The sequence below is a fragment of the Dipodomys spectabilis genome, unplaced genomic scaffold, assembly GCF_019054845.1.
Source record: "Dipodomys spectabilis isolate Male_0828 unplaced genomic scaffold, ASM1905484v1 ptg000137l, whole genome shotgun sequence".
NCBI lineage: Eukaryota > Metazoa > Chordata > Mammalia > Rodentia > Heteromyidae > Dipodomys > Dipodomys spectabilis.
The window spans coordinates 8,885,703-8,895,711 of NW_024870814.1; the positions used below are offsets into that span (position 1 = coordinate 8,885,703).

The 10,009-nt window shown below is 40.9% G+C and overlaps 1 pseudogene; it reads right to left on the reverse strand.

Moving 5' to 3' along the window:
- LOC122116779 overlaps positions 1–8,287 on the reverse strand; it is a 32,788-nt pseudogene extending 24,501 nt beyond the window's left edge.
- Positions 8,288–10,009: the final 1,722 nt, after the last annotated feature.

A 10,009-nucleotide genomic window follows, 5' to 3' on the forward strand; every position in this document is an offset into this window, starting at 1 on the left:
ACCATGCAGAAGATCGAAACTCAGGGATTGAAGACAGCCTAGATATTATAGAGAAAGAACATACAACCATACAAGACAAGTCCAAGAAATATGATAGATCTATCCAACACCTGGAAGACACCATCAGAAGGCCTAATCTAAGGATAATGGGTGTAGAGGAACACCTAGAAACAGAAGTTAATGGTCTAGGAAATCTGTTTAACAGGATCCTAGCAGAGAACTTTCCAAACATGCAAAAAGATAGGCCTGTCCAGATACAAGAAGCCTTTAGAACCCCAAATAGACCAGACCAGAATAGGACATCCCACCGTCACATTATAATCCACACAGGATCAACTCAGAACAAGGAAAAGATCCTTAAAGCTGTCAGGGAGAAAAGGGTAATCACTTATAAAGGGAAACCAATTAGAATCACCTCAGATTTCTCAGCAGAGACAATCAAAGCAAGAAGAGCCTGGAATGATGTATGCCATGCCCTAAAAACAAACAACTATCAACCAAGAATACTGTACCCAGCTAAACTCTCCTTCATAACTGAAGGCCAAATAAAAACCTTCCATAGCAAAGAAAAATTGAAACAATACATCTCCACCAAACCAGCCCTACAAAAGATTCTTAAAGATGTCCTACACATAGAAAACCAACAAGACCGCAATAAAGGCCAAGAAACTGCACCCAAACTGAGAATCCAAGAACCATAGGAAGAACCCAGTTTTCGCAGCCCCCAAGAAGGTAGATAACATGGCAGGAACTCCCAAATACCTCTCAGTCCTATCTCTTAATGTTAACGGACTGAACTCTCCAATTAAGCGACATAGACTGTCTAGTTGGATTAAAAAACAAGACCCTTCTATCTGCTGCCTGCAGGAGTCACATCTTGCCCATAAAAACAAACACATTTTCAATGTTAAAGGCTGGAACAAAATCTACCAAGCAAACGGACCGCATAAACAGGCGGGAGTTGCAATCCTAATATCAGATAAAATAGACTTCAAATTAAAATTCATGCAAGAGATAAAGAAGGTCGCTACATACTAATTAAAGGATCTCTCCTTCAGGAGGATATTACAATTCTAAATATCTATTCGCCAAACAATGGAGCACCCAAATTTATCACAGAAACACTACTTTCCCTCAAATCCCATATAGATCCAAAGACATTAATCGTTGGGGATTTTAACACACCACTCTCCCCACTAGATAGATCAACTCGGCAAAAACTCAACAGAGAAACCGCAGATCTAAACAGCTGCATAGATCAACTAGACTTAACAGACATTTACCGAACATATCACCCAGCAGCATCAGAATACACGTTTTTCTCAGCAGCACATGGGACGTTTTCTAAAATAGACCACATTTTAGGCCACAAAGCAAACTTGTCTAAATTCAGAAACATTGAAGTTATACCTTGCATTCTCTCTGACCACAAGGGAATAAAGTTAGAACTCAACACCAAAAGCCACCAAAGAAAGTCCGGTATCACATGGAGGCTGAACAACACACTGCTGAATCATGAGTGGGTCATGGAAGAGATTAGAAAGGAAATTCAAATGTTCATGCTATTCGACAAAAATGAACACACAAAATACCAGCTCCTCTGGGACACAGCAAAGGCAGTACTCAGAGGCAAGTTTATAGCTCTGAGCTCCTACATCAACAAATTGGAGAGATCTGAAACTAACAATTTAATGACACATCTAAACCTCCTTGAAAAAGAGCAGCAAGATAAACCCCAATCCAGTAGACGGAAAGAAATAATCAAAATTAAATCAGAATTAAATGAATTAGAATCCAAAAAAACTATAGAAGGAATCAACAAAACAAAGAGTTGGTTCTTCGAAAAACTTAACAAAATTGACAGACCCTTAGCAAATCTTAGAAAAAGAAGAGAACACACCCAAATTAATAAACTCAGAGATGAGAATGGAAACATCACCACGGAAACAAGCAAGATTCAGAACATTATAAGGGAATACTTCTCAAAACTTTATGCTAATAAGTTTGAGAACTTGACAGAAATGGACCTCTTCCTAGCAAATATTGACATGACAAAACTAAACCAAGATGAGGTAAACTATCTTAACAGGCCCATATCAAGCATTGAAATAGAAACAGCAATAAGAGACCTCCCAGCTAAGAAAAGTCCAGGACCAGATGGTTTTACAGCGGAATTTTACAAGGCCTTCAAAGCAGAGCTCACACCAATTCTCCTCCAACTCTTCAATGAAATTGAAAGAGAAAGCTCACTACCGAACACATTCTATGAAGCCATCATAACCCTCATCCCAAAACCAGGCAGGGACTCATCAAAGAAAGAGAACTATAGACCCATTTCTTTGATGAACATTGATGCGAAACTTCTCAACAAAATTTTGGCCAATCGACTTCAACAATTCATCCAAAAAATCATACACCACGATCAAACAGGATTCATTTCAGGGATGCAAAGCTGGTTCAATATACGCAAATCAATTAATATTATTCATCACATCAACAGGAGCAAGAATAAGAACCACATGGTTATCTCAATAGACGCAGAAAAAGCATTCGACAAGATCCAACACCCCTTTATGATGAAGGTTTTGGAAAAATTAGGAATCCATGGAACCTTCCTCAATACAATAAAGGCTGTATATGACAAACCTACAGCCAGCATTATACTCAATGGTGAAAAACTAAAGCAATTTCCTCTTAACTCAGGAACAAGACAAGGATGCCCACTCTCTCCACTTCTCTTCAATCTAGTATTAGAATGCCTAGCTACAGCAATAAGACAAGATGCAGACATAAAGGGGATCCAAATAGGGAAAGAAGAAATAAAACTCTCCCTCTTTGCAGATGACATGATCTTGTATTTAAAGAATCCCATAGACTCCACTCCCAAATTACTCAAGGTGATTCAAAACTTTGGCAAAGTAGCAGGTTATAAAATTAACCCCCAAAAATCAATGGCTTTTCTGTATGCCAACAATGAGAAAAGTGTGGCTGAAATTAGGAAAGCAACTCCATTTGTAATAGCCTCACAAAAAATAAAATACCTAGGAATTAACTTAACTAAAGAAGTGAAGGACCTCTATGATGAAAACTTTAAAATCTTGAAAAAGGAAATCAACACAGAACTTAAAAAATGGCAAAACCTCCCATGCTCCTGGATTGGAAAGATTAACATCGGGAAAATGGCAATACTGCCCAAGGCTATCTACAAATTCAACGCAATACCTATCAAAATTCCACCCTCATTCTTCAAGGAAATAGAAGAGGCAATCCAAAAATTCATATGGAACAATAAAAGACCCCGAATAGCAAAAACGCTCCTCAACGGAAAGAACACTGCTGGAAGAATATCAATACCAAATTTCACACTCTACTATAAAGGCATAGTAATCAAAACAGCTTGGTATTGGCATAAGAACAGACCTCAGGACCAATGGAATAGAATTGAAAACCCAGAAATGAACCTACAGACCTATAGCCATCTAATCTTCGATAAGGGAGCTAAAACAATAGAATGGAAGACAGACAGCCTCTTCAGTAAATGGTGCTGGCAAAACTGGTTAACTACATGTAGAAAACTAAAGCTAGATCCTTATATATCACCCTGCACCAGAATCAACTCCAAATGGATCAAAGACCTTGAACTCAAAGCAGACACTTTGAAAACATTACAGGATGGAATAGGAGAAACCCTGGGTCTCCTTGGCTCAGGCCGAAATTTTCTGAATAGAGACCCGGAAACACAACAAATCAAAGAAAGGTTGGACAAATGGGATTGTATAAGGTTGCAGAGCTTCTGCAGGGCAAATGACATAGCTAGCAAGATCAATAGAAAGCCCACGGACTGGGAGAAGATCTTTACTAGCCATACAACGGACAAGGGTCTCATATCTAAAATATACGTGGGACTCAAAAAATTAAACCACCCAACAACAAATCCTCAAAGAAACAACTGCCCAATAACTAAGTGGGTGAAAGACTTAAAGAGAAGCTTCTCTGAAGAAGAAAGAAGGATGGCCAATAGACACATGAAGAAATGTTCAACATCCCTAGCCATAAAAGAAATGCAAATCAAAACAACATTGAGATATCACCTCACTCCAGTTAGAACAGCAAAAATCAAGAACTCTAACAACAACAGATGCTGGAGGGGATGTGGACAGAAAGGAACCTTACTTCATTGTTGGTGGGAATGTAAACTTGTTCAACCACTTTGGAAAGCAGTATGGAGGTTCCTCAAAAGACTCCACATAGAGCTCCCCAACGACCCAGCAATCCCACTTTTGGGCATTTACCCAAATGATCACAAACAAGGCCACACTAAAGCTACCAGCACAACTATGTTTATTGCAGCATTATTTACCATAGCTAAGACATGGAACCAACCCAGATGCCCCTCAGTAGATGAATGGATCAAGAAGATGTGGTATATATACACAATGGAATTCTATGCCTCCATCAGAAAGAATGACATTGCCCCATTTGTTAGGAAATGGAAAGGCTTGGAAAAAATTATATTAAGTGAAGTAAGCCAGGCCCAAAGAAACATAGGTCCCATGGTTTCCCTTATTTGCAATATCTAGTATAGGTATGAGTCAAGCGGAAAAAGTCAGATAATGTGATGTTAGGAAAACAAAACCTCAAATATGTATTTTAATGTTTTTGTTTCTTTCATGCATGTGTTTCTAACGCATTTATAAGATTATTTCTTTGTTGCTTTGTATGCCCCTCCCCCACAGTGTAACCCCCGCTTTCACTATATTTGATGTCAGTATAACATGTGGAGGAGATGGGGACAAACAAGTCGTTTAAGGATTCAGGTGGACCTGTTGCAACAATGAGAAGTACAAAATGTCATGTCAAAACCAGCTTTACAATGTCGGTGGGGGGGAGGAGGGGGGGTATGATTGGTTGGGAGGGAGGGGGGAGGCTGGGAAGGGAGGTGAAGGGTAAACAAAGGAGGAGGCTGCAATGCTTGGTAAGAAATGTATGCATTATCCTGCCCATGTAATTGTAACCCCTCTTTACAGTATGTTCTCAAATAAAATAAAAGAAAATTAAAAAAAAAAAAGTAGCGATCATGCTATAAAGAAGTTTATTAATTCCCTAGGCACTGGGGGGAAGGGGAAATGTAGTTGTGGAGATAGGAGGGAAGGGATGGTAGGGGAAAAACAAAGGAGGCAGCAATGTTTGATAAGAAATGTGCTCATTACCTTGCTCATGCGATTGTAACTACTCTGTACAGTATTTTCATAATAAAAAACTTATTAAAAAAGAATTTAAAAATAAAAAAAAAATCTTTCCCTGTTCATGAATCAGAACACAACATCATGATAATTTTCTCTAATTAGAAATGTAGAATTAATACAATGCAAAAATAAAAAAATCCCTAAAAGAATATTTAAAGTAGGTAATGTAAATCTAGAATTCCCATCGCAATTCAACGAACTCAGGATCTCTCAGAAAATCTTAAGTTCAGAAATCTGGCATTATGTCTTCTGACTTTATTTTCTGTGAAGACTCAGGGTCTAGGTTGAGGGGTCAGAATGATGCAGGCTGCAGCCTCAGGATTATCTGAGGACTGTGTTTAGGATTGGGAAATCTCTTGGAATGCCAGGCTAGAGAGGGAAAATGTTCTCTCTCCCTATCTCAAAACACATGTCACAGACTCCTGGGAGCTGAGGAAGTAGCTCTTCTGTTTGCTTAAGCATAGAAGAACAACTGGTCAAGCATTTTCCTGAGATTGGAGAAGTGGTTTGAGCTTGCTCTAAAATAGTTTAGATAATAATATACCTAGACATTGTCTCTTAGGTCAAGTAAAAATGTTTCTGGCAAAGATTATGCTTGCTTGTCTTTAAATACCCACTAACAATAAAGCACAGCATGCAGTGGCAATTACTGTTTGCACGCTGCATCCCCTGTGTCCTGGTAATTTCGTGACCCTTACCCAGGGACCTCAACACACTAGACGTTGACAATTTTCCTTCTTTGCTTTAAAGCTACCATGGTCCAACTCAATAATAACAATGAAGAATAGCCGGGAGCTAGAAACTCTTAGGTAAATTAAGTCAACAGCTGAGGAAAGATTGCAACCCATGGAATTCAGGCAGGGGAAAGGTTTATTTTGAGCTGCAGGCTGCCTCTGGTCACCTTGGAAGTCCACACAGTCAGAGAAAGGGGATTAAATCACAATTAGGTCAGGATCTATTAAGGCCAGGGGAAGAAGATGGCATGGCACACTGAATGAGGATGTGGACTCAGGGAGGGGAGGTGGTGGCTGCCTCCAAGTGTGCCAGTTACCTAGGTGATGCAGGTAATGGGTGGAGACTTAGCCAAGGGGCAGGAGATGTCTGCTCTGCTTTCCAGGGCAGACCTTACAGGGACCAATGGCTCACTCCTGTAATCCTAGCTGTTCAGGAGGCTGAGATCTGTGGACTGAGATTTGAAGTCTGTCTGGGTAGGAAAGTCGGAGACTCTTATATCCAATTCAGCACCAAAAAAGCCTGAAGTGGAGCTGTGGCTCGAGTGGTAGAGTGCTAGCCTTGAGCACAAAAATCTAAGGTTAGCACCTAGGCCCTGAGTTCAAGCCCCAGGACAAGCACATTAAAAAAAATCAGGAGGAGCTGGGAAGTTGGCTCAGTGGTAGAGCGCTTGCCTTACATGCATGAGGCCCTGGGTTCGATTCGTCAGCACCACATAAGAAAAAAGCGGGAAGTGGCACTGTGGCTCAAGTGGTAGAGCACTAGCCTTGAGCTGAAGAGCTGAGGTTCAGTGCCCAGGCCCAGAGTTCAGGCCCATGACTGGACCCCCCCACAAAAAAAAATCAGGAAACCAATCACCAGTAAACAACTTGATGATTTCTAACATAGCAATGGAGTGGTGACTAGATTGCTGTAGTAATTGTTTTGCTGTGGTGTGCTACTTCTCTCATCATTTTCTTCTGGAAGCTATTATCACCAGTATTTTCTGTAGAGTTTCTGCATGAGGAGTCCTCATGAAGATGGAAAGTTAGAAGAGTGTGCATTAGGGCAGGGAAGGTGGCTCAGTGGTGGAGCGCTTGCCTTGCATGCATGAGGCCGTGGGTTCAAACCACATAAGAAAAAAGAAAAAAATGGGAGTGGCGCTGTGACTCAAGTGGTAGAGCGCTAGCCTTGAGCTGAAGAGCTGAGGGACAGCACCCAGGCCCAGAGTTCTGGCCCCACGACTCCCCCCCCCTCAAAAAAAGAAGAGTGTGCTTTAGAATGCACTGAAATCTGCAGCAGACACTGGGGTGGAGGGGAGGATTGAAGTCACCTGTCAAGATTTACAAGCAGTTGAGAGCATTGGCACCCACCCCTGGGTGTCTAGATAGGGCAAGGACCTGAGTAAGGAGACTTCCAGTTTTTAAAGTTGGATCATCTGGGCTTGAGGAACACCTGAGAACACTCCATTTGTGTGGTTAGCTTTATTCGGTAATGTAACCCAATCCTAGAATGGCAGTAGCTTAGAATAAATTTCTTGTATCAAATATAACCAATTGGATTAGCTTGCTTCTTTCTACTTTACAAATGAACCCCAGTTAATGCTCTCACAGACTCCTCCAACCTGATCACTTCTGTGCTCTATTGAATCAGGAGAGGCATTGGCATGTTTGTACTGCTGCAAACAGAGAGCTAGAGTAGAGAGAAGTCTGCCCAGCCACTTCTACCAAATCTTCCAGCGACCCTCAGAAATGCATCTGAGAAGCACTGTCAGCAGGTGGAGGCTGCAGGAGCAGCAGCTGGGGCAGCCTAGTCTCTTACTTCTGCTTTTCTTTGAGGTTTTTGACATGACTTGTATCACTGTGGTAGGATAGCTGTCATACTGTTTACAGTAATAAGTAGCAAAATCTTCAGGCTGCAGGCTGCTGATGGTGAGAGTGAACTCTGTCACAGATCCACTGCCAATGAACCTGGGTGGGACACCGGATTCCAAACTGGAGTTTAGGAGCTTTCCCTGGTTTCTGCTGATTCCAGGCTAAATACTTGCTAATGCCCTGACTGGCCCTGCAATTGATAGTGACTGTGTCTCCTGGAGATGCAGACAGGGAGGATGGAGTCTGGGTCATCTGGATTTCACATCTGGCACCTGGCAGTGGAAACACAAAAACAAATATCTACTTTGATAATCATGTAATAAGAGGCCTTCATTGAAGTACCAGACAGCCCTGACTATATTAGACTGGGTTGGTTAATCCCCAGCATTGTCCTTCCTTACCCGGGAAGCAGAGCAGCAGGAGCCCCAGGAGCTGAGCAGGAGCCCTCATTTCCATGCTGAGTGCTGACAGGGACTGACTGCTGCACAGGGTGAGTGCAGTCTATGAAGAAGTGCTCAGGGGGTGGGTTGTGCTCTGGTCACATGGGAATCAGCAGGTGGTGGGCAGGGCTGGACACAGCTGCACGATTGGCTCAACTTTGTGAGTCACCACAGGCCTGGCTTCCACACCAGACAAGGGTGACATGAATTTGTCTGCAGAGAATATTTTTCTCTCTGGAGGGCATTTGACTGTAGAAGACATTTTAAATTCTATTTTCTAAATGTATAATGCACAGAAACAACTTATACAGTACTCTCTCTATACATATATATTGAAACATATTCTTGTTTCTATTTAGATTTTCATGCACTATCAATAATTCTGGATAAAAGTCACTTTCTGTTTTCCATACCAAGTACTTATACACTGAAAATTGCTTTCTTTCTTTTCCTCTTTGTTTGCTTCTTCCTTTCTTTCCTCTTTGTGTATTATCTCCTTCCTTCCTTCCTTCTTTCCTTCCTTCCTTCTTTCTTTTAGGTTTTGTACTTAGTTTTTGAACTCAGTTTCTGGGTGCTGTCCATTAGCTTTTTCCTTCAAGTTTAATGTTCTACCCCATGAGACAAACTTCCATTTCTGGTTTTTTTGTTATTAGTTGGATATGAGAATCTCATAGAGTTTCTTATGCAGGCTGTCTTTGAGCAACCATTCTCATAGCTCATGCTCAAGAGCATATAGGTTGATAGATATTAGCCTTTGGCACCTGAATAAAATGATTCATCTGTCTGTTTGTCTATCTGTCTGTCTGTCTGTCTCTATGTGTGCACTCTTCTTGAGGAATGAACTCAGGGTCTGAGTACCCTCTCTTAGATTTTTGTGCTCAAGGCTACCACTCTGCTGTACTGCTTCAAGATTTTGGATGGTTAATTGGAAGTTAGTGACTTATGGACATTCTTGCCAGGCTGGCTTTAAATTTCAATCCTTGCATCTCAGCATACTGAGTAGCTAAGATTATAAATGTGAGGAAAGGTACTTTCAGTTTTATTTCTTTATCTAAACAGATAAATTGAAACACACTGAATGTATTCAAAAGTGTTTCGTGGTAGTTTTAGTCATGGCCATTACAATATAAGATGAAGAAATATCTGCATATCCATTTTTACTCTGATTTCTGAATAATGACACATAAATTTACCCTCATTGAAACTTTATGTGTCTTTTATTCCCAGTATCTAAATAGACTGTATGCTTTCTGATTGGAAACCTCTCATGTTTTGTGCCATGTACTATTACTTCTCATATTTCATCAGGTTGAAGGGGTATGTGCTGATGCTGGACATGATTATTTCAACAAAAATTACTGCTACCTAGCCATACATTCCCTGTCTTTTATTTTCCCAAATGAGTGGAAACATCATGTCTGCCCAGACACTAGTATGGCTGTTTACATCTCTTGGAGACAGAGAGAGAAAAAGAGAGAGACAGAGGATAGAGAAGGAGAGGGAGAGAGCTAGGGAGGGAGGGAGAGAGAGAGAGAGAGAGAGAGAGAGAGAGAGGGGCTCTTGATTTGTTCTTAAACCAGTAAAAATATCCCTGAAGAAACATTTTGGATCTGGATAAAGAATGGATGGAAATTTGATCAATCAGATATCATATCATGCCTTTTCCTTGGACCTATCCAAGTTTCACAGCAAGAGAAGCCATCTTTTCCTTCATCATGCCCACCCCACACTGTAAGAA